This window comes from Prionailurus bengalensis, chromosome A3 (assembly GCF_016509475.1).
Source record: "Prionailurus bengalensis isolate Pbe53 chromosome A3, Fcat_Pben_1.1_paternal_pri, whole genome shotgun sequence".
Lineage (NCBI taxonomy): Eukaryota > Metazoa > Chordata > Mammalia > Carnivora > Felidae > Prionailurus > Prionailurus bengalensis.
In genome coordinates this window covers 85,988,905-86,014,775 of record NC_057354.1, presented here as the reverse complement: position 1 = coordinate 86,014,775, position 25,871 = coordinate 85,988,905, and the positions used below count along the sequence as shown (strand labels likewise).

General features: G+C 39.4%; 1 pseudogene; it reads right to left on the bottom strand.

Annotated features, from left to right (window-relative positions):
* Window positions 1-8,077: 8,077 nt before the first annotated feature.
* LOC122496942 lies at window positions 8,078-9,459 on the bottom strand (annotated as a pseudogene).
* Between the last annotated feature and the right edge of the window lie 16,412 nt (window positions 9,460-25,871).

Below are 25,871 nucleotides of genomic sequence, written 5' to 3'. Positions count from 1 at the left end.
ATCACAGGGGAAGTGCCCTGCAGTTCAGCTCCACTCCAGGGACTATCCAAAATGACGAATCGGAAGATTTCTCCTCAAAAGAAACTCCAGGAAGTAGCAACAGCTAACGAATTGATCAAAAATGGTTTAAGCAATATAACGGAGCATGAATTTAAAATAATAGTCATAAAATTAATCGCTGGGCTTGAAAAAAGTATAGGGGACAGCAGAGAATCTATTGCTACAGAGATCAAGAGACTAAGAAACAGTCACGAGGAGCTAAAAATGCTATAAATGAGGTTCAAAATAAAATGGAGGCAACCACAGCTTGGATTGAAGAGGCAGAGGAGAGAATAGGTGAATTAGAAGATAAAATTATGCTAAAAGAGGAAGCTGAGAAAAAGAAAGATAAAAAAATCCAGGAGTATGAGGGGAGAATTAGAGAACTAAGTGATGCAATGAAGCACAACAATATCCGTATAATAGGAATTCCAGAAGAGGAAGAGAAAGAGAAAGGGGCTGAAGGTGTACTTGAACAAATCATAGCTGAGAACTTCCCTGATCTGGGGAAGGAAAAAGGCATTGAAATCCAAGAGGCACAGAGAACTCCCTTCAGACGTAACTTGAATCACTCTTCTGCATGACATATCATAATGAAACTGGCAAAATACAAGGATAAAGAGAAAGTTCTGAAACCAGCTAGGGATAAACACGCTCTAACATATAAAGGGAGACCAGTAAGACTAATGACAGATCTATCTACTAAAACTTGGCAGGCCAGAAAGGAATGGCAGGAAATCTTCAATGTGATGAACAGAAAAAAATATGCAGCCGAGAATCCTTTATCCAGCAAGTCTGTCATTCAGAATAGAAGGAGAGATAAAGGTCTTCCCAAACAAACAAAAACTGAAGGAATTCATCACCACAAATCGAGCCCTACAAGAGACCCTAAGGGGGATTCTGTGAGTGAAATGTTGCAAGGACCACAAAGTACCAGAGACATCACTACAAGCATGAAACCTACAGACATCACAATGACTCTAAACCCATATCTTTCTATAATAACACTGAATGTAAATGGACTAAATGCTCCAATCAAAAGACATAGGGTATCAGAATGGATAAAAAAAACAAGACCCATCTATTTGCTGTCTAAAAGAGACTCATTTTAGACCTGAGGACACCTTCAGATTGAAAGTGAGGGGATGGAGAACTATATATCATGCTATTTGAAGTCAAAAGAAAGCTGCAGTAGTCATACTTATATCAGACAAATTAGACTTTAAATTAATGGCTGTAACAAGAGATGAAGAAGGGCATTATATAATAATTACAGGGTCTATCCATCAGGAAGAGCTAACAATTATAAATGTCTATGTGCTGAATACGGGAGCCCCCAAATATATAAAACAATTAATCACAAATATAAGCAACCTTATTGATAAGAATGTGGTAGTTGCAGGGGACTTTAATACTCCACTTACAACAATGGATAGATCATCTAGACACAGGATCGATAAAGAAACAAGGGCCCTGAATGATACATTGGATCAGATGGACTTGACAGATATATTTAGAACTTTTCATCCCAGAGCAACAGAATATACTTTCTTCTCGAGTGCACATGGAACATTCTCTAAGATAGATCACATACTGGGTCACAAAACAGCCCTTCATAGGTATAAAAGAATTGAGATCATACCATGCATACTTTCAGACCACAGTGCTATGAAGCTTGAAATCAACCATAGGAAAAAGTCTGGAAAACCTCCAAAAGCATGGAGGTTAAAGAACACCCTACTAAAGAATGAATGGGTCAACCAGGCAATTAGAGGAGAAATTTAAAAATATATGGAAACAAATTAAAATGAAAATACAACAATCCAAACACTTTGGGATGCATCAAAGGCAGTCCTGAGAGGAAAATACATTGCGATCCAGGCCTATCTCAAGAAACAAGAAAAAATCCCAAATACAAAATCTAACAGCATACCTAAAGGAAATAGAAGCAAAACAGCAAAGACACCCCAAACCCAGCAGAATAAGAGAAATAATAAAGATAAGAGCAGAAATAAACAATATAGAATCTAAAATAACTGTAGAGCAGATCAACGAAACCAAGAGTTGGTTTTTTGAAAAAATAATCAAAATTGATAAACCTATAGCCAGGCTTCTCAAAAAGAAAAGGGAGATGACCCAAATAGATAAAATCATGAATGAAAATGGAATTCTTACAACCAATCCCTCAGAAATAGAAGCAACTATCAGGGGGGCGCCTGGGTGGCGCAGTCGGTTAAGCATCCGACTTCAGCCAGGTCACGATCTCGCGGTCTGTGAGTTCGAGCCCCGCGTCGGGCTCTGGGCTGATGGCTCAGAGCCTGGAGCCTGTTTCCGATTCTGTGTCTCCCTCTCTCTCTGCCCCTCCCCCTTTCATGCTCTGTCTCTCTCTCTCTCCCAAAAATAAATAAACGTTGAAAAAAAAATTTAAAAAAAAAAAAAAAAGAAGCAACTATCAGGGAATACTATGAAAAATTATATGCCAACAAACTGGACAACCTGGAAGAAATGGACAAATTCCTAAGCACCCACACACTTCCAAAACTCAAGCAGGAAGAAATAGAAAACTTGAACAGACCCATAACCAGCAAAGAAATTGAATCAGTTATCAAAAATCTCCCAACAAATAAGAGTCCAGGACCAGATGGCTTCCCAGGGGAGTTCTACCAGATGTTTAAAGCAGAAATAATACCTATCCTTATCAATCTATTCCAAAAAATACAAAGGGAAGGAAAACCTCCAGAGTCATTCTATGAAGCCAGCATTACTTTGATTCCTAAACCAGACAGAGACCCAGCAAAAAAAGAAAATTACAGGCCAATATCCCTGATGAATATGGATGCAAAAATTCTCAATAAGATACTAGCAAATCAAATTCAACAGCATATAAAAAGAGTTATACACCATGATCAAGTGAGATTCATTCCTGGGCTGCAGGGCTGGTTCAACATTTGCAAATCAATCAATGTGATACATCACATTAATAAAAGAAAAGATAAGAACCATATGATCCTGTCAATCAATGCAGAAAAAGCATTTGACAAAATTCAGCATCCTTTCTTAATAAAAACCCTCGAGAAAGTCGGGATAGAAGGAACATACTTAAACATCATAAAAACCATTTATGAAAAGCCCACAGCTAATATCATCCTCAATGGGGGAAAAACTGAGAGCTTTCCCCCTGCGATCAGGAACACGACAGGGATGTCCACTCTCACCGCTGTTGTTTAACATAGTATTGGAAGTGTTAGCATCAGCAATTAGACAACAAAAGGAAATCAAAGGCATCAAAATTGCCAATGATGAAGTCAATCTTTCACTTTTTGCAGATGACATGATATTATACGTGGAAAAACTGATAGATTCCACGAAAAGTCTGCTAGAACTGATACATGAATTTAGCAAAGTCGCAGGATACAAAATCAATGTACAGAAATCAGTTGCATTCTTATACACTAATAATGAAGCAACAGAAAGACAAATAAAGAAACTTACCCCATTCACAATTGCACCAAGAAGCGTAAAATACCTGGGAATAAACCTAACCAAAGATGTAAAAGATCTGTATGCTGAAAACTATAGACAGCTTATGAAGGAAATTGAAGAAGATATAAAGAAATGGAAAAACGTTCTGTGCTCATGGATTAGAAGAATAAATATTGTTAAAATGTCAATACTACCCAAAGCTATCTACACATTCAATGCAATCCCAATCAAAATTGCACCAGCATTCTTCTTGAAGCTAGAACAAGCAATCCTAAAATTTGTATGGAACCACAATAGGCCTGAATACCGAAAGTAGTTTTGAAGAAGAAGACTGAAGCAGGAGGCATCACAATCCCAGACTTTAGCCTCTACTACAAAGCTGTAATCATCAAGGCAGTATGGTATTGGCACAAAAACAGACACATAGACCAATGAAATAGAATAGAAACCCCAGAATTAGACCCACAAATGTATAGCCAACTAATCTTTGACAAAGCGGGAAAGAATATCCAGTGGAAAAAAGACAGTCTCTTTAACAAATGGTGCTGGGAGAACTGGACATCAACACGCAGAAGGATGACACTAGACTACTTTCTTACACCATTCACAAAAACAAACTCAAAATGCATAAAGGACCTGAATGTGAGACAGGAAACCATCAAAACCCTAGAGGAGAAAGCAGGAAAAAACCTCCCTGACCTCAGCCGCAGCAATTTCTTGCGTGACACATCCCCAAAGGCAAGGGAATTAAAAGCAAAAATTGGGACCTCATGAAGATAAAAAGCTTCTGCACTGCAAAGGACTAAACTAAAAGGCAACAACAAACTAAAAGGCAACAAAACTAAGCTAAAGGCAACAAAACTAAAAGGCAACCAACGGAATGGGAAAAGATATTTGCAAATGACACATTGAACAAAGGGCTAGTATCCAAAATATATAAAGAACTCACCAAACTCCACACCTGAAAAACAAATAATCCAGTGAAGAAATGGGCAGAAAACATGAATAGACACTTCTCCAAAGAAGACATCCAGATGGCCAACAGGCACATGAAAAGATGCCCAACGTCGCTCCTCATCAGGGAAATACAAATCTAAAACCACACTCAGATATCACCTCACGCCAGTCAGAGTGGCCAAAATGAACAAATCAGGAGACTATAGATGCTGGAGAGGATGTGGAGAAACGGGGACGCTCTTGTACTGTTGGTGGGAATGCACACTGGTGCAGCCACTCTGGAAAACAGTGTGGAGGTTCCTCAAAAAATTAAAAATAGACCTACCCTATGACCCAGCAATACCACTGCTAGGAATTTACCCAAGGGATACAGGAGTGCTGATGCATGGGGGAACTTGTACCCCAATGTTTATAGCAGCACTTTTAACAATAGCCAAATTATGGAAAGAGCCTAAATGTCCATCAACTGATGAATGGATAAAGAAATTGTGGTTAAAAAAAAAAAAGAAATTGTAGTTTATATACACAATGGAATACTACGTGGCAATGAGAAAGAATGAAATATGGCCTTTTGTAGCAACATGGATGGAACCTGAGAGTGTTATGCTAAGTGAAATAAGTCATACAGAGAAAGACAGATACCATATGTTTTCACTCTTATGTGGATCCTGAGAAACTTAACAGAAGACCATTGGGGAAGGGAAAAAAAAAGGTTAGAGAGGGAGGGAGCCAAAACATAAGAGACTCTTAAAAACTGAGAAGAAAAAAAAAAAACCTGAGAACAAACTGAGGGTTGATGGTTGGTGGGAGGGAGGGGAGGGTGGATGATGGGTATTGAGGAGGGCATCTGTTGGGATGAGCACTGGGTGTTGTATGGAAACCAATTTGACAGTAAATTTCATATTTAAAAAAAAGCCCTATAGCTATTTTTAGCCTGATTCACTCTAAAATCACTGTTGCATTCACCATCCAAAGAATAGGGACGCTGATTCAAATAATACTTATGTTCCATTTAGTTCTGGTCATTTCCCACTAATACCCAGGAAACAATCTGAAGATCCCCATGAGTACAAGCTTACTGTTATTATTCCATTTGCTCAGGAATTGAATGGATTCTATTCATCAGCACATTCAGCACAACCTGAATTTTGCAATTCAGGTTTTATCTTTTTTTTTTTTTAAGTTTCTTCATTTCTCTTTGCAATTGTAAGGCTAGGTTGAATTATTATCTTTTTTTGCTCCCATTCTGTGGCTGATTCTCCTTTTCATTTATAAATTACCTATTTCACTTATCTTCAGACCTAGCAAAAATGCAACCTACTCTCTGTCTCGAGTAATTAGCTGTTGTTTCCTTTTTGGGTCAAATGGAGGAGCTTGTAATCAGGATCGTCAACAAGGCATCTCTCAAAAAAGAATAACACTATCACCCTAAGAGAGTCATTCTTGGGGCGCCTGGGTGGCGCAGTCGGTTAAGCGTCCGACTTCAGCCAGGTCACGATCTCGCGGTCCATGAGTTCGAGCCCCACGTCAGGCTCTGGGCTGATGGCTCAGAGCCTGGAGCCTGTTTCCGATTCTGTGTCTCCCTCTCTCTCTGCCCCTCCCCCGCTCATGCTCTGTCTCTCTCTGTCCCAAAAATAAATAAACGTTGAAAAAAAAAATTAAAAAAAAAAAAAAGAAAGTCATTCTTTAACTTATTAGGGAAAAAACCTGAAGAGAAAAGAAACGTATTGGCCATTTTGTCTTGTAATCCAGAGTCCAATTTGATTCTGCTGTCTTTCTCCCTCCCGAAGAGGGTCATGAGGCAGAGCAGACATCCACAGTGGCACAGTGTATTACATTTGTGCTTGTATCCCTCAGAGACAAGGACAACATGGCTGGCTCAAGGAGGCAAAGTGAGACTGAAATACCTGGCACACTCACTTGCCAAATTCCAGAATATTCGGATCTTGATTTAATCTGTTCCAAATTATAATCTGGGAGAGAAAAATTACCTGTCGACATCCACAACCATAGGAATACGAGGCAAGAGGAAAACTTGTTTCTCAGCTCCCTCTACTGGCCTTTCAAAAAAAATCATCTCTCCCCTCACTACCAGGTCCTGTGCTGGGTACATGTATTGGGCCAACTTCCTGCCACATGTGAGCCAATAAGGAAGTTAGGTCCACATTGACTGGGAAAATCTTGTCAAGGAACCAAGTGCTTCAAAAGATGAAAACGGAAGAGGGGTCAACCCAATGGTAAATCCAAACTAAAATGCTGATTCTCCAGTCCACCTTACAAAAAAGTTAACCTGAGATGAGGTCCAGGCACGTTTATTCTGAAAAAGAATCCCGGATAATTCTGTTGCACCTCCTGGTTGGGAACTACAGGTCCTAAAAGTTATGTTTTATAGTTAATGTGTATTCTGGCTGCTACAGTTTAAGTTTATATCTATTCTACAGGCTTTGGGAGCAGGGAAGAATCCGCATTTAACCTGACCTATTTAAATGGCCATCTAAATGGCACCTATAGCCTTGCTTATTCAGGCTAAAAACCCCAAATTCCCTTATTTTTTTATCGCAGTTTCTATCCTCTTGAAAGATCCTCAGGAACAAATAATAGCAATCCAGAGAGACACTTAGCATTGTGTGCACTCACATTCTGCAGCCTTGCTGTTTTCTCATCTTTGGTTTCCTCATTTCTTCTCCTTAAGGATTTTGCTAATGTCAGTGCATTCCTTCTGAAGCTGGTGAGCAACCATTCAACGACAGAAGGGTCACAGCTCCCAAAATGTTCATGCTATTCATTTTGCATGATGACAGGGAAGATATGGCATGGTGTTGAATGACACACACAGCATACTGAACCCACAGTCCTGAGGTCTACACATCAAACCTATCCCTGTCAAGAGAAGAGGTCTTGGCACGTCAGCTCAGTGACTAAGAGATGGCTTCTTGCTGGCCAGGGCATGATTTACACTCAAATTCTTTATACCTCAGGGGAGCTGCCCCAAGAAAAAGCTTTCAGGGCTCTAGGCTATATCCATGACCTTGGCCTGAAACCTTGCAGATGCGTAGCCTTGGTTATTTCCTACCAAGGGAAATAACTCAAAATCTGTCCAAATAATCATGGGTCAAAGTACATGCAAGACAACAGAACAAAACACTTATGTAGTTTCTTCTATCTAGGAAAATATTATGCACACATAATATAATACCTTCCTATAACCTTTTGTTCTCTTTTTTTTTCAAATAAAATTTTAATGATTTCCATCAGTACAACTGAAAATCTAGTGTCATAAAAGGGCATTTCCTGCTAAATTTCAAAATACAGCTTGTGGGCCATTTCTCAGCAGAAGCATCAAATGCTACTGAGTGTTCAATTTATTAACTAAAGTGACAGTATCATGGTCTAGGAGATGGGAAAGAGCAATGATCAGCTCACAGAATTTGGCTAAGAAAGATAACAAACAAAAACAATGTAAATAATAGAATAGCCACAGCTATAAGTAAAATAAAAATGTGATCTCAAATACCCATCTCTTAAATTACTAGAAAAAAAAACTTACAGATAAAGTTTCAGCAAATACAGTCTTCACAGATTTGGATAAATTTATTTGCATTTTATAGTGATGTCTAAGCCCTATATCCAATGAAACCATTTTTTATTTGTTTTTTTATTTAAGAAATTTTTAATGTGTATTTATTTTGAGAAAGAGAAAGAAAGAGCATGAGCTGGGGAGGGACAGAGAGAGAAAAAGACACAGAATCTGAAGCAGGCTCCAGGTTCCAAGCTGTCAGCACAGAGCCTGACAGGGTTCAAACCCAAGCCGTGAGATCATGACCTGAGCAGGAGTCGGATGCTTAGCCAACTAGGCCACCCAGGCACCCCACCAATGAAACCATTTTTAAAAGCTCTATGAGGAATGGAAATTTAGATGTCTATTACCCTTTACTTTAAAAAAGAAAAAAAAAACACTTAAATTTCTGAATGAGCAAGATTCACTTTTGTAGGTAGAGGCCCTGCTTCTTCATAGTCCAGCTTTCCATCTAACAACCACAAGAGAAGAAGCTGGATATCTGTTTAGCTTTTGTGCGTTCACAAATTCCAAGTCACCATAGATACTCAGCTCCTCAGAGGGAACATACTGCTCCACAGCTGTAGCAACAGTTGCGCAACAAGTCCAGAGCAATACCATCACCGAGAGGACAGGAGTTGTGGTTAAAATCCACCCAGAGTTAAGAGGGAAACATCTTAAAAAGCCATCACTTTCTCCATCTTCAAGACACTTCCTATGTGTTTGTGAACTTCTCGTTTGCAGATAGGACATTTTGCGTAGGCACAATTCTTTCAAATTTGTAGGCTCCTGCTCCAACTGTGGTGCATACTGGATTTCTGGCTTAGACTGGTATATAACTATTTTTCCATCATCACCTTGAAGATAAAACGTCCACGGAGAGGTTATGAAGCTCTGTTCAGAGTCCATCATGTCACTCCAGAATGACCTTACCAGAGTTAGAGGGAAGAATAGATGCATTTTTGGCATCAGGAGCATGAGCTGTTCTTGTCTCAGTTCAGCAAATGGCAGCTGGTCCTGGCAACCAAGATGTCAAGCATATTGCTTACCAGATTGAGAATGTGCTTCTCTACATGCAGATTCAACATTCCATTTTGGTCCAATTTAAACCAATTCCATCATCCACAAATTGACAAATTGAAAACAGCCTGCGACCTTTCTGACATGCGTACAACTCCTCTTCCTTGGGGTAGGTATGTAAGAGGAAGGTCAACTGACAGGCCCAGTGATAAGATGCCGTATCACCCAAGGCCGAGTCAAACACTTCAGCCCAAGTGGTCCTCGAGCCTCCCGCCAGGGCCATGGTCAGCAGCAGCAGTGGCAGGAACCCCAATTGGGCCCTGACCCAGAGGCTCCCCTTTGGCGCTGCCATTTTGTTTCCCTCTGACCACCCTTCATTCTTTACAAAGCAAGTTAATATGTGTTTTACAATCAAGTTTCACAACCACAAATACATGTTGATTTGTTACAACAGCTTTTTATAATTGATTTGTGTGTGTCTCTCTGTGTGTATATGTGTATATATGTATATATGTATTCTTAAACATGCATTTTATATATATTCATATAACTTTTAAATCAGGAATTTTTTTGAAAAACATTAATATTTTTAAGATAAGCTTCTTGATTATTGAAAATAAGCTTTCAGTTTTGACAAATAGTAACCCAAAATATCTGTACGGACTCAATGGCACAATGCACAAGCACTCAAGCTTAATCCCCTGTGAGTGACCTTCTGAAAAATACCAATAGCAATACATTGAAATGATCTAGGTTCTATATGGGAGAAGGAGTCCTGAGACAAATATAGATAAGGATCTCTGGGTTTTTCAAAGACATATCTTTTTTAAAACATGTATTTTTATTACAGATATACTATAGATCTGTCATGTACCAGATTTGGGAGAATCTTGTTTATAATTTCAACAATGCTTTGCAGGCCATTTGTGACTCTCCAAGGGGATGACTGATACACATCTTCAAGCATCCACTGAGAACGTTCCTATTTACTCATTTAAATGTTCATTCTTTCATTCACTTTATATTTTCTTCCCAGCAGCTAAAAGATGAATGCAAAACTCACACTCACACAGAGCTGCCAAAGTAAAGTGAAAATACACTGGATACAGAAAGAATTGAGGAGACGGATACTCTGGATGATTTCCTTTGTTCCTCTTACAGCACAGGGGTGAAGCCAGGAAGCAAAGGAAAGGGGTTTAAATCCCCAAATGCTTATGGTTTAACTGGGTCTCAATGCCAACTCATCTTCTACTCTTCAAAATCATTTCATTATGGAATTTAACATGGCCTTGCCTGGCTTTGTACATTCATTCACTCAATAAATATCTATCAAGTCTCTACTGTGTTCTAGGCACTATTTTCAGTGCTGAGATACAGCATTAAACAAAGTCACTGCTTTTGTGGAGTCACATTCCCTAGGGGAATATGGATAATCAACAATAAACAAGAGAATTCACAAAATATCAAGTGGTAAGAACAAAGATAATGAAGGCTAATGAGGCAAAAGAGAGTGATGGGTAGGTATGATGGGAAGGCTTACAGGGTGGTCAGGGAAGACCTCTCTGGGTGACTGGTGAGCAGTGACTGGTGAGCAGAGTCCAGGGGACTGTTGTGAAGGAGCAGGATTTCTGAAGATGGAGGAAGAGTTCTTCAATACAGGAAACAATAGGCATGAAGACACTAAAGTCTTTACTAAACAACTGCTGGTTTCCAGATACTTGGCCAGATGCTACACATACAATAATGAGCAAAATGGGTGTGAACTTCCACTGTCATGGCACTTATCAACCGTGTGAGAAGGGGGCCCACAGAGTGATATGAAAGGGTACTTACGAGAGTGGGAGTAAAATGAACATACCTAAAATGGTCAGGACTGCTCTTTGGGAGAGCTGACACATTCACCTGGAAGATGATATTATCAAGAACAGTGGTATGGCCAAGAGCATTTTCCTGGCAGAGAATAGTATTGCCAAAGTCCCTGGAAGATCACTTGACATGCTCCAGGAAGAGAAGCAAAAGCCAATGATACCTGCACACATTTGGCTAAAGGAAAAGCAGATTGAGATCAGTTTGGAGATATGAGTAGATGTCAGACCATTCAGGGCTTTGTAGGCCATAATTAGGAGTTTCAAGTATTTTTAAGTGCATTGTATAGCCATGTGGAGATTTAAGCAGAGAGTACCATGACCTGATTTGTGTGTTTAAAGGAAATAGACTGGAAGAAGACAAGGAGAGATATGAGAAGTCCACTAAGGAAGCTATTGTCCTAGCTCAGGGGGGAGATCATGGTGGCTTGGATCACAGCCACAGCTGTGGGAACAGAGAGAGAGATCCCAGACCTATATTGGAAATGGGAGACACAAGCCTTGCTGTTGGACTTAAGGAGGGAGAAAAAGAAGGAGAAAGCAAGTTGGTGTCCTCTTTCTCACAGTGTAGTAGGTGTTTACTAATGTCCTTTACTGAGATAATGAAGACAGGGAGCCAAACAAATTGGGAGTGGGGAGAGAGGACATCCAAAGATCCATCTGGACGTGAGAAGTTTGAAATGTCTGTGAAATACACACATATTTAAATATCAATAATTATTAATAACAATAAAAATTTAATAGATGAAAAGTCCACAGAATTCTCAATAGCCATGTAAGTAAGCATAGCTATAGACTGACTTGGAAAAATTAACTGTACTATTTTTATAATTATATAAATTCATTTAGCACACTTTCTCATTAAAATTGTTATTTACCAGCAACAGACTTTGGATGTGCCTAAATTGCTATTGTGATTGGCAAATTAAATTGATTAAATAATGTTGGGCAAATAAAAAAAAGAAATGTCTGTGAAGTCATTAATAGAATATAGAACGGTTAGGTTTTACATGTAATCCCTTCAAAAGGAAGTCCTTTAAAAACTAAGTTTGGGTATTTGGTAACTTCTAAAGCTGTTCACTATATATGATCATCCAAGACTATCTCTCAGGTCAATAAAGTGGTTAAGATTTGTCCATGTCTGATTCCTCTTGGCCAGTATTATAGAGGGACGCTAATACTGAACTGATTGGCACACAGAGAAAAGGGATAGCCTTTCAACAACTCAATTAGTTGCATGGGTGTGACAGATCCCCTAAGAATAGAATCTGTAAGAGGAATGGTAACAAAATTAAACATCTGTCAAAATCCGCTTATGATGGACCCATGCAAATCAGAGCCCCGATGAGAATGTCAGGGTGACTTATGTGCCTTTTCACAGCAACAAGATACTGTTTTTTTGATTCTCAGTGATTTTTCTCTATTGTATTTTGTTTTCTGTTTTATTAACTGCTGCTCTTAATGTTGTTATTTCCTATTTTTTATTTTTTCCTATTATTCTTACTTTTGCTCTTCTTTTTCGGTCTCTTAAGATGGAAATTTAAATCATCTATTTAAGACTTTTTATCTTCTTTCCAAAATAAATATTTAATGCTATATAGTCCCTCTAAGCACTGCTTTTACTGTTGTGTTTTTATTTTCATTCAATGCAAAATATTTTCTAATTTCCCTTGTGATTCTTTCATCCACGGGTTATTTAAAATGTATTGTTTAATTTTCAATTATTTGCAGATGTTTCAGGCATGTTTCTACTTTTTTATTTCTAGCTTAAGTTCAACTTGTTCAGAGAGTATGCTTTGTATAATTAGAATTTTTTAAGTTTCTTGTGAATATTGTCTATTTTGATGAATGATCAATATACAGCTGAATGTGTATTTTGTTTTTGTGAGGGATTTTTCTATGGTTATTTACAAGGTAAAATTTATTTTAATTTTTTTGATGTTTATTTATTCTTGAGACAGAGACAGAGTGTGAACAGGGGAGGGGCAGAGAGAGAGGGAGACACAGAATCCGAAACAGGCTCCAGGCTCTGAGCTGTCAGCACAGAGCCCGACACGGGGCTCAAACCCACGAACTGTGAGGTCATGACCTGAGCCGAAGTCGGACACCCAACCAACTGAGCCACCCAGGCGTTCCTACAAGGTAAAATTAGGTGATATCACTGTTCAGGTATTCTATATCCTTACTCACTTGTTCTATTTATTCCTACAGGTGAAGTGTTGAAATATTCAACTATAATTGTGGATTTCCCTATGTCTCTTTTTCAGTGTACGATGTTTGGATTTTTTTTTAATGTTTATTTATTTTGAGAGAGAGAGAGCATGAGCAGGGGAGGGGCAGAGAGAGGGAGAGAGAATCCCAAGCAAGCTCCATGTTGTCAGTACGGAGCCTGGCACAGAGCTCCAACTCACGAACCATGAGATCATGACCTGAGCCGAAAACAAGAGTTGGTCACTTAACCAACTGAGCCACCCAAGTGCCCAAGTGCACCCAAGTACCAGGTTTTTAAAACATATTTTGAAAAATTTTGTAAATTTTCTTTGATATTTTTCTTTTTCTACATTGTATTAGATTAACTGACTCTTTTGGAGCAGTCTTTGGAGCACCATCAGGAGAGGAGTTAGGTGAGGAGGGGCAGGTTGACAATGGCATGCGTTGGTTCTTGGCCAGGAACTGCACCTCTGCACACTCAGAGAAGTATCAGCAGCAGCCGTGAAGCAGGGTGTCCCTGCACACAATGGCACTGGCCACACTTCTGATTGTTTATTGGAAGACATGTCTTTTCTCTCTTCAGAGAGAGTTTCTGCACTTGGGGCAAAGATAGGTTCACTATGCTTTTCTTTTTTAAAGAACATGAATATAATTTCTCCCAACCAGTGAACCAAACTCCAAAAATAGCACCAAATTCAAAGAAAAACAGTTAGACAACTAAATAGTCATTAAAAACAATTCAAGTTAATTCAAACATTGTTCCAATTCTTGAGGAGCCATCTTCTTAGTCCAGACTCAAACCTCTTTTTTGTTTTGTTTTGTTTTGTTTTGTTTTGTTTTGTTTTGTTTTGTTTTGTTTTTTAGAGACAGAGAGAGAAGAGCAGGGGAGGGGGCAGAGGGAGAGAGAGAATCTTAAGCAGGCTTCGCACTCAGCACAGAGCCCAATGCGGAGCTCAATCCCATGACCTTGGGATCATGAGTCAAAATCAAGAGTCGGACGCTCAATCGACTGAGCCACCCGGGGTACCCCAGACTCAAACATCTTAAGCCTCCTCTCTCTTCAGTTCTTCCATCCTCAGTATCTTCCATATAGATGCAACATTCTCCCTGGGAATATTTTTGTCTCCCACACTCAGCTCCCAACTTAAAACTCTGATATCTGCCCTACTGGGTTCTTCTGGTACTTCACCTCATTCTTAGATTTATTGGCTTTTTCCTTTCATTTCCATTATAAATTCTCTAGCTAACATTTCTTCTGTTCTCTCATAAACTAGATCCTCATATGAATAAAAATGACCATGAGGAGAAGGGGAGGGAGCAAGAAGAAAGGAGGATAAGGAGAGTGGGAGGAGCATGATCAAAGGAAAAGTACCAAGTTAGTCATGCTAGAATTTCCAGAATTTTCCTTATGGGCAAGGGGAGGCTCAGAGGGAGGGTCAGAGGTTATGAGTGCATATGTATTATTTGATTTCATCTGTATTGTACAAGGAAAATGGGATCTCTTGGAAAGGATCAAGGTGCAATTTTTTTTAATAGGGAGTAAACATTTCTTTTAAATCTGTTAAGGAAGGGGCTTTATTGAAAAATAATAGAAGGGTCCATATTAATGAAAGCTTTAACCTAGAGTATGAGAATTCTTAAAACTGTGAGGACTGAAGTGAAATTACTGATCATGGGGTCCCAGAGACCTTCAGTGGCCTGAATCATACATACCAATGACCCAGGAAGGTCTGGTCTCCTCTGTTATTTGCTCCTGGCCCCTCAAATTTCAATAGCATATTTATACAACAGTCCAGAGCTATTATGTCCACCCAGACAAAAATTTTCAGGCCAGGTCCTCATGAGAAACAAGAGTGAGACCCTCCTGCCCCAACAGGGAGTCAGGCTCACTAATTTGCTCATGCTGGTTAAAGCCACACTAAAGACTCACAGGTCAGCTGCAGAGAGGACATCACTTTATGGAAAGCTTTGTCCTCAGCTAAGCACCTGAATCAATTAGAGACCTTCCCCAAACTCAGCAACATTACAGAACTGGCTTCTTTCCCCAGATGTTCTACCCCTGAGGGTCTCAGTACAGTGAATGACCCTTTACCTGCATAACAGAGCCCAGGCCAGGTCAGGTGTGTTGGAAACAGCATAGTTCCCTGCTGAATACCTACTTGTACCCCCATTGGAGGCTGAGAAGCATGTCTTACTGACCTTGAGCTTGTAATTACTAGTAATTACTAATAGTTAGGATGCGTGACTCAAAGGGCCTTTCATTTAGTCAGTCCGATGTCAATTGCAGAAGGTTCTACTCCTATAACATTCCCACAAATGACCAAATATCTGTTTGGAATTAATACGAAATATTCACATTTTAAAACAAAAGAACAGACTAAAACATTAGCTCATTAGATTGGCTAATAGTTACAAGGCCTTTTGACACCTTTGAACCAAATGACTTGCTGTATTATGCTTCGTGATAATATTGCAATGAAACCAGGCGCTTGCAAACATTGAATACTAGGCATCAGGGCACATATTGTGTTATTTATTGAATCCATGGCCTGCTCCTGCCAGTCATCTCCTTCCTCTGCTCTAACTCTGACTGATGATGGATTCAGACCCCCAGGGCCCCCAGGGAATGGACACAGTGCAGAAGGCACAAAGTAACCACAGGCTTTGTTCCAGTCCAGTTGGGAATATGCTTCTTCGTTATGAAAGTTAATGCAAATGAGCACAATTTAAATGAAGCTCTGCTAAATTACTCCATGGGAAGGCAATGCAAGAAGATTTCAAAAGGAGCCTTGCAGAGAGGGGAAAGAGGAGAACCACAAGTGGTAATGGCCATCTCATTTCCTGCCAGAATTCTCATCAGAGCACACCACTTCTCTGTTTTTCTGCTTTATCAATCAGTAAAATGAGGGCCTCGTGACAATAAGGCACATAGTCCAGAGATCATGATTAAATGCAATTGTCAAAATCAGCTTCAACAGAATTAGTTCTCACTAAGAAGAAGGGTGAAGAAGGATTGCTTTAAAAATAAAAAAAAAAAAAATAAGGTTGCTTAACCTCTCTGGTTTCAGTTCCTCTTCTGTGAAATAAATTGCTGAACTTCATTTTCTCTAGACCCCCAAGTATCCAACACCCCCTTGCCACCACTTGACCTAAACGTGCCCAGGAGACTGGAGTCCATGGCAGGAGGAAAGAACACGTGCAGTTTGCTTCTGAGGAATAGGGCTTCTGGGAAGCTTTGTAATAAAACTACTCTCCCCAAAGCTGACACTCTGTCCCCCAAAGCCCCCCCAAAATAAGCTGTTCCCAGGATTTCTCATCTTACCTGCTTGAAGCAGAGGAAAAAGAATGAACCAAAAGTTGCAAGACCAGATTCGTTTCCCAAGTCTAACTAGCTGTGTGGTCTTTGTCTGTGTTTAACCTCTCTGGAGCGTTTCCTCAATCGAAAAAGGGGGGGATTGGACCAGGTGGTCTCTAAGATCCCTTCCAACTCTGAAACTTGAAGTAAAACAAGTCATATGGAATACAGGAATTTATGACCTAAATTTCTCAAGCTTTGAACTCAGCAGTGACCCAGAATGCAAACCAAATGGCCCCTTGGAAGGAAATGGTTCCCTAGAAGTGTTATTGATGAGCACTTAATTTTCACACCAGTCTTACATTTCATACAGAAATTACCTAGTCCCTTATTTAGAATATGATGTCAATTCCAGCTACAGTTACAGTGTCCATTTGAGTATAAAATTGCACATAAAACACATTTCTTCTAATTACTGATTTCTGTTCTTCTTGGTAGTTAAGAGATGGTGGATATGTGGTCTTTCTTCCAACAGCCCGAGGTCTTATTAAATTAACATGCAGAAAATAACAATTCAATGAATATTTTTGAATAAGTGAATAATACAAGCAGGTGACATTTCTAACCAATTTATTTCCTGCCATTTATGTGGGTGCCACAGGAAAGTGACCAAACCCATAATTATTGTGCCTCATTATAATCTGGGAACTATGGTAGGTTCAGAAATGAAGAGATCACGATCTAGTTTGAAGGGGAGAAAATAGAGTAAATGGTGAAAGGCAATGCAGTCATAGTCAGCTTTACTTGAAATTGACACCATAAATTTGGTTAAATTTTTAGGGAAATTTTGTATTTTTCTGCAAACACACAGTAACTAAGACATACTTCCTTCTGTGTGTGTAGCATAGGGGCACAACACTCATATACAGCTGTGTGCTTATACATGCTTGATGGTCCAGAATGTGACAGTGGAGGTATTTAGAGGGATCATTTCTATGGGAAACTATAGATAAGGACCCAGAAGTCAGCATCTTGGGTTGGGGGAGGTTGTTTCATCTCACATTCCTACTAGCAATGTATGAGATTTGCAGTCTCTCCACATTCTTGCTAATGTATCATTTTGCCAATTTTTTATCTTAGCCATTCTAGTTGGTGGGAATTAGCATCATCTGGTTTTATTTTACATTTTCCTGATATCTAAATGATAATGATGTTGAGAACCTTGTCATGTGCCTATTAGCCATTTGTATATTTTCTTTTGTGAAGTATCTGTTCAAGTCTTTTGTCATTTTTTACTGGGATGTTTGTCATTTTATTGTTAATTTTTAGGGGCTCTTTATATATTTTTACCCAAGTCCTTTGCTGATATACGTATTTCAAATATTTTCTCCCAGTCTGTGCTTGCTTGCCTGTTTATTTTTGTAAAGGTGCCTTCAAATGTGCATAAATATTTAATTTTGATGAGCTGAATTTAAATTTTTATTTTATGTTATAGTTTTCATGTCCTAGTAAATCTGTTTCTGCCCCAAGATTCTGAAGATATTCTGTTTCTTCTAGAATCCTTATAGTTCTTGCTAATATTTTTAAGTCTTTGATCCATCTGAAATTAATTTTTGTTCACATAGAGAGATAAGAGTTGATGTGTTGATGTTCATTTTTTGCCATTGAAGTGTTCAGTTGTTCAAGTAACCATTTGATGGTTGGCGTCTTACAGGTCATCATGGACCAGGAGTGATCTTGGCTAGGGTTGTGCCCAAGTTTTTTGGTCTGGCAGGTAGATATTGATAAGACATCAAGCTTTGTAGGTGTCTATTACTCTGAATTACAGCAAAATCAAGAGTTAAGCCTTTTGAGACATATTATTGCAAGGTCTTCTTTTTCACAGTTAGGATATTCACAATCCAAATTTACAAAATTTTCAGCAAATAAAACTTTCCAAATAATTTCTCCTTCACCACCTCACCCCTGGCCCATCCTGCTACATCACTCGCCTTCTCTTCTTAATGTGCTTTATTTGATCCTGGCACAGGTTGGGTTACCACTGAGTTCATGTCCCCAAACTCATCTTCTGTATTTCATCCTATCGCTTTGTCTTATTCACAACATCTGGTTGTGTTTTCTTCCTGAGAGAAACTATCATGATTGTTCAACAAGGAACAAACATGATAGATAGGGGAATTTTATCTTCTTTATGAAAATTGACTTATTAGAATGAGGTGCCTCCCTCAGGTAGCTTACTGTGAGAGAAAATAAGAAACTTGACTTGCTCTCCCACAGAGAGATGGCAGCCTCATGAGTAAGAAGGTGGGAAAGATAAGGAATAGAACTTTCCAAGCTCTCCCAGGCTTTAAAGACAAGCTGGAGGCCCAAGTGGGCTCCTTGCCCTGAGCGGTTGAAATCACAAAGAAAATCTGCTTGACTTTATCAAATCAGGTCTCCTGGGGCTGCTCAGAGTCTTGAGTTTGAACAGAGAGGCAAGAACCTTCAGACGTGCGAGGAAAACATCCAATATAACAGATAGAGCAAACCAAACAGAAAAAGTGAGGGCTGACCCTAATTGAGCCCGTCTAGGAGCTGGCACTGTTCTAAGTACTTCATATGCATTTACTCATTTAACCCTGACACCAGCATTTGTATTAATGCTATTATTATCTCCACTGAAAAGATGAAGAAGCTGAAGCATGAAGACATTATGTTACTTGCCCAAGTTCACACATCTAGTATGTGGGGATGCTGTTATTTTAACCAGGCAATCTAACTTGAATCTATGCTGTTAACCACTAAAAAAAAGCAATAGTAAGTAAATAAAATAAAACACACTTGTTAGTAACAGAGACAATTCAGAGAAAATAGGACCTCAAAAAATAACATTAATATCCTCTGAAATATAAGAGAAAGAATTTCATGTCAGAAACAAGAAAAGGGGGTCTCCTGGGTAGCTCAGTTGGTTAAGCGTCTGACTTCCACTCAGATCATGATCTCATGGTTCTGGTTGGTGAGTTCGAGTCCCACATCGGGCTCTGCACTGTCAGAGCCTGCCTCAGATCATCAGTCTCCCTCTCTTTCTGCCCCTTCCCCATTTGCATGTACTCTCTCTCTCTCAAAAATAAATATATGTTTTAAAAAAAAGAAAAGAAAAGAGTTCTATAAAATGGAATATGAAGAGAACCAAAAGAATCTTCTTAGCAATTACAAATACGGGAACGTAAGTGAAAATGGAATCTGTGGAATGGAAGTCTTCCAGAAAGTAGAGCAAGTGATAGCTTTGTAGCTTGTCTCCTGGCTTCCAAACTTGGCCCACTTCCCTAGACTTTTCTCAGTGCAGTGGGCAAAGTGGCTAATTTGAAATCCTAATTTAAAGCCACATGAATTCCTTGCTCAAAACTCTTCAGCAAACTCCCCTCACATTTAGGATAAAATTCACACTGTTACAAGGTGCTGTATGATATGGTGTATGGCCTCCTCACCAGTCAACCCTGGTCGTTTCCTCCTTACTCATTCCAGGCATGCTAGCTTCTTGCTGTTTTTCATCGCACCAAACTTGCTCCTACATCAGGGCCTTTGCACTTGCTGGATCCTCACTGGTAAAGCTCTTCTCCCAGTTCTTTGCCAAGCTGGCTTTTCATTTCAAGTCTCTAGGAAGCCAAGCAGTCCCTGATCCCCCAACCTAACTACCTCCAATCCCTTTCTGCCTCATTCCATGAATTGTCACTTGCTGGACCTTTATTCTTCTCTATATTTTCCATAATATTTACCACTGTCAGAAATTGCATGTTTATGCATATGCTCTTATTTGCTGGTTTGATGGATTTGTCTAGACCATAATAAGCCCCATGAGGGCTAGAATTTTGCCTCATTCACTGTTGAATCCCCAACACCTACATGGTACTAGTACATAGTAAACATTACATAGATATTTGGTAAATAAATAATGAATGAGTAATGGTACATGGTAAAAACAATGATACCAACTGCAGTGACTATTTTTATAGAATCCCTGGATTTTAAATCTGCAAAATAAAGTAGAAGTTTGTACAAAAAACAAAAGAAATTGGTTTAATTTTTGTAACACCCATAAGCCCTGGAGAGGGTAGCTGCAAACACAGTATCTGGGCTGAACAGCTCTTGACATTTCTTCTGTGAGCCCCAGAGATACCGCCCTTCTGGCAGAAGCTTAAGCATGGAAGGGGAGCAACACAGCACTTGTATTAGCTAAGCACGGAAACAAGCCAGCGGCTGCCTCTGCTCATTATCTGCATGAATAAAATGCTTCCAGAGGGACACACCAAGCAGAAGTATTCTCAGTCCAAATGAGCTAAGTTCTCCAGGAAAGTGATTCTTGATGATGGCTCAGAGAGAATTTGGAAGAAGGGGTCAGCAGTGCTGATCTGCCTTTCTCCAGCTGGTTTCTTCCAGTTCCAAGCCATAAAGGATGCGGAAGAGATGGATTTTCTTTAAACCATGAAGGAGACTTTTCTGAGAAGAGGACTTAGGCTGTCAATTGCTGTGGAATATCTCCATTGTAGTAAGCGGTATGGAGAGGACAATGTAAAGAAATCCAGTGGTAATCCAAATATCTCATTTTACCGCAAATAATAATGATCTCATTCCCCAAAAATGCCACGTCCCCCAAGGAAAACTTGGCAGGCATCTTTAGCGTGACCGTACAGGGTTGGCAACTGGAGCCAGGATTCCAACAGGAGAGGGAGTCCAGAGTCGAAAGCCTGGGATTGAGAGGCAGCAAGACCTACACTGGAGTTATCCTAAGCTGATTCTAGAAGCATATGCGAGTTGGAGTAGAATGTAATGTCTCCAGGGTGGACTCAAAGCAGCAACCCTAAGGAGAGTTTGGTGGCATCTTATAGTTCTGGAGGTCAGAAATCCAAAAATCAGTTTCACTGGGCTAAAGTCAAGGTGTTGGCAGGGCTGGTTCCCTCTGGGGGCTCTGAGGGGAGAATTAATCTCCTTGACTTTTTCAGCTTCTAGAGGCCTTGGCTTGTTACCCCCTCTCCATCTTTAAAGCATATCACTCCAATCTTGGCTTCCATGGTCACATCATCTTTTTTCCCTCTGCTTCCCACTTATAAGGACACTTGTGATTACATTTAGGGCCCACCTGGATAATCCAAGGGCATCTCCTATCTCAAGAGCCTTGACTTAATCACATCAGCAAGATCCCTTTTCTTATTAACGTAGAATTCACAGGTTCCTGGGATTTGGACCTCGTTATCTTTGGGGCCATTATTCAACCTATCACAGTATATAAAATAAATTATATATGATGTATATAAAGTACATATATGATTTATTTCAGTATATATATCATATATATTTATATAAAATATATATAATACCCACTCTTGTCCATTGCTCATGGAGAAGACACTACCCTACTGCTAATGCTCTGGACTGAGATTAATTTGGTTTTCATAATGTAGTTTGACATATCTTTGTGTCCTTCCAGTCAGTGTCCTCTCCTCTCACAACAGACATACCCTAAATGTGGATTATGAACAATCCCTGAAAAACAGGTGTTTATTTTTAGTAGATGTGTGTGTGTATACTTCTGCCCATGTATTTCCTTACTGAAGAGCACATAATCAACAGCACACATTAGGACCAGCTGCTCTTTACCTCATGTTGGATAAAAGGAGAAATTGGGTTTCCTGAGCATAAGGTGGACTACTGGTATCCCACTCATTAAAGACTGAAAAAACTCAGGTTTTCAGAAATATTAGTGAAGCAGTATAAGTGGGTCAAAGGAGGGAATTCTGCCAAAGAAAATGCATGCAGCCTGGTCTCAGACTGAGGAGGGAGGGCTTTCTCTCTCTCCCCTGTGAGGGACTCTGAAAGGCCAACAAGCCGTACAACATGTGGCCATTTGGAGCCCCCTTGTGGGGAGGCACAGCCCACAGACTCTAGCAACAGCTGATAAAGACTATGGAAGTGAGACACCCGGCTGACGAGATGGGCAAAAACCAAGAAGAGATTCATGAAACCTAGACCTTCCTCAGGGAGCCGCAGTAATACTTGGAAAGAAGATCATGTGTTGGGGCTTTCTGCTAAGTTATAAACAGGTGACAATGCAATGAATGCCAATTACATTAAGCAAATGTAATGTCACTGCACTCTAACTATTGGGTGGGGGATGGTGTTCTTACCTGGTTTGGTGATATGTTGCAATGGATACACTGACTGACTCCTGAGGACATTCATCTGAAGGCCTGGCCTCCTCCTAGGGCTCAAAAGTTCTTTTAAACGTCTGGAGGTACACCTAGGATGAGGTAGGATTTGTTTTACAAACTGCCATTTTAAGAGTCTTTAGACATTATACCTTGATGGATTCCAAAAATAATGAAACAAATATTCAAATGCCTGTTCTAATTCAAGGATTCTGTAAATTTCTGGGTATCTCCAGAAGAAGATGACCTATCTTTGTCCCATATGTTTTCAATGCTGTTAAAAAGCAAAATGTACTCATTTGGTTATTTACTCCTTACTGATGCTCCAAATATTATTCCTTGAAATTCATGGAAGACTTTGGTTGGCCCACCTCTTAAATAAAAAGGCCAAAGAGCTGTAGAAATACACATTAATGCCATATACTGAGAACTGTTCTAACCCTGTGTTTCTGCAAGCCTACTCCAAACAAACCATCTATTAATTTTAGATCTCTGATATAAACATTTCAGAGACCCTAATTTTGAAAGAGTTGTCAGTGCTCACTTCTCTACTATCCATAGCCTCAGAACTCCCATCATGGTGGCCTGTTTGGGGTTTTTCTAATTAGCAGTGTATGGAAGCTAACAGATCCATTGGATCCACTATCCTACCTGTTGCCTTTTAGCACTGGGGACAAGGGCAAAAACGCAGACACTTTGTGAGCCTAGATAGAATTCTCATTATGATGGAGCTGAAAGGTGGAGTCCTTGTCCTCACATACTCCTCTGTACATTAGTACACATAGAAGGGATAAAGAAAAGACCAGATAGGGTTGTTACATCTTGATATCACTCAGAGGTATCCCTTCAATCCATGACTTTGTCACTTTAAATACAAAGGTGGAAGAGATCGCGTAAGTGTAGCGTACTGACCCCATGCTCTGAAATCAAACCAGCCTGGTTTTGAGTAGCATGCTGACTACTCACTAGACAAGTATCCCTCAGGAACAATATTACCACAATCATCATAGGGTTATGAGGATTAAATAAAATCACACTTCTAAACTACTTATTACAGTATACAGAAATACTTGATTACCTAGAACTAATAGCGTAGTATATTATTATTATATTCCATGTCACAGTAGCCAGAAAAAACATTTAAGCAAGTTTTATCCATAAAAAGAAAAACTTGCCTATGATACAGAGGATGCACTTTGAAAGTCAAGTAAAAAAAAATCCTCAGAAGTGTGGTAGAGACTAAATTAGAATTGTTCAGATGAGATGTACTAAGGTACTAATATACCAAAGAATACTGATATCTCGTTCATGCAGTTTGACAATGTAACTTGTCTTGAAAAGATGGGCATAAGGTAGAAGACAAAATGTACTTAGAGCTAGCTGATATTGAGCCATTCTCGGTACCCAGTTACGTAGGAGCAGAACTCCTTAAACAGTGACTTAAATCAGATGGAAGTTTATGTTTATCTCATTTAGGAGAAGTGTAGAGATAGTCAATCCAATGCTGGTATGTATGCCCAGAGCTACCATGGGCCCATTATTCTTCCAGCTCTCAGGCCGACCATCCCTACGGTGCAAGCCTTATTTTCATTGTCCAAGATGGCTGCTGGAGCCATTACATCTGCATTCTAAACTACAGGATTTTGAAAGGCGAAGAGAAAGGTATTTCTCTTTTTTTTAGCAAAGTAAGTTCCATACTTTCATAAGTTTCCTCCTAGGGTTTTATTGGCAGGTACTTGGTCACATGATCATCTTTAGCAGCAAGGGAGCCTGTGAAATATAGTCTTTACTCTGAAATAATAATTTGGTTCTCTTACTGAGGAAAAAGAGGGTACTGGAGAGTGAGAAGAAACTAAACTCCCCAGCCACACCCAACTCATTCTTCTTCTCTGAATATTCTTTATCTCTCTCTCTTTTCATTCCTGGCTCCTCTCTCTCTCCTTTTTCTCAATGACTATTTTACTTTTCCCTATAGATTCCATCCTTTCAATTTTTCATCCATTCCAAACCTCAATTACTGAGTTTATGTGAGAAGAAGAAGGTGTCAAAAGGGCTGGTCTGTGGTCCATTTCTCTCACTATAACCAGGGGGAGATTCCCAAGGTGAGAAGGTAGATGGCCCTGTCTAATGTCCATGTAAACCTGTTGATTACTGGATTTCCTGGAATTGACTAGAGATTTTATATGAAAAGAGTCCTTATCTGTAAAATTTCTTTAGCAGGATATTCGTATTTCAGGATCATTTACAGTAAATAAAACTAGAATCTGTGCCAGAGAGGAGGTAGGTGGGGAATGAATGAAATGGATAAAGGAGATTAAGAGTACACTTAACTTGATGAACAATGAGAAATCTATAGAATTGTTAAATCATTATACTGTACACCTGAAACTAATATAATACTATATGTTAATTATAATTCAGGAAAAAAAACCCTAGGATCTGTGGATTTAAGTCATGATCTCTAACAAAAAATGTCATAAAATCTCCTGTGATGATTTGTGCTTAAAAAAAAACTGAGATGTTTCATAGCTTAAGTGTTCTCTACCCAGTGTAGGGTCTGCAAACCTCATTTAGAGACCTCATCTTTTATTTGGGGGCAAAGACTATGCCTCACACAGAAAGGAAGGACTTGCATAGTCACTGAGTTGTATTAGGCAACCCTGTTCTTGATTTCTTGAAATTTGAGATTATTAGCAAAGCTTGACACTGAATAAGAGCTCTAACTTGTAAGGCTAATCTGACATCTGACCCTTTATGATAGTTTGATGTGGATGGTAGCCACATCTATCTAACTTCCAATTTCCTGCTAAATTCCTCTTCAGTATTTCTAACTACTTGCTGGCTATTCCTAAATATTTTATCAGCACCTCAAAATCAACATGTCTAATAATAAACTTCTTATCTGCTCTAAATAAGTTCCTGCTCCTGAATTTTCAGTCAGCGTCCTCCCTTCTTATTCCTCCTTCCTTATCTCTAGTAACACTAAAAAACCTTCACTCCATCCATCTTTTCCTTTGTATTTTTATTCCCTCCTTATTAGTCTTTCTGATTCCAGTTCTTCTGGCCACTAATCCGTCCATTATGTTAATCTCCCCATAACACTCCTCTACACAAACACAATAGACTTCTGGGGAAATACAGTGAAGAAGACACATACATGGTCATGAAACCTAATGAAATAAACAACAGTAACATACACAGTTGACCCTTGAATAACCCACAGTTAGGGAAGCCGACCCTAACCTCCTTACTATCCACACATT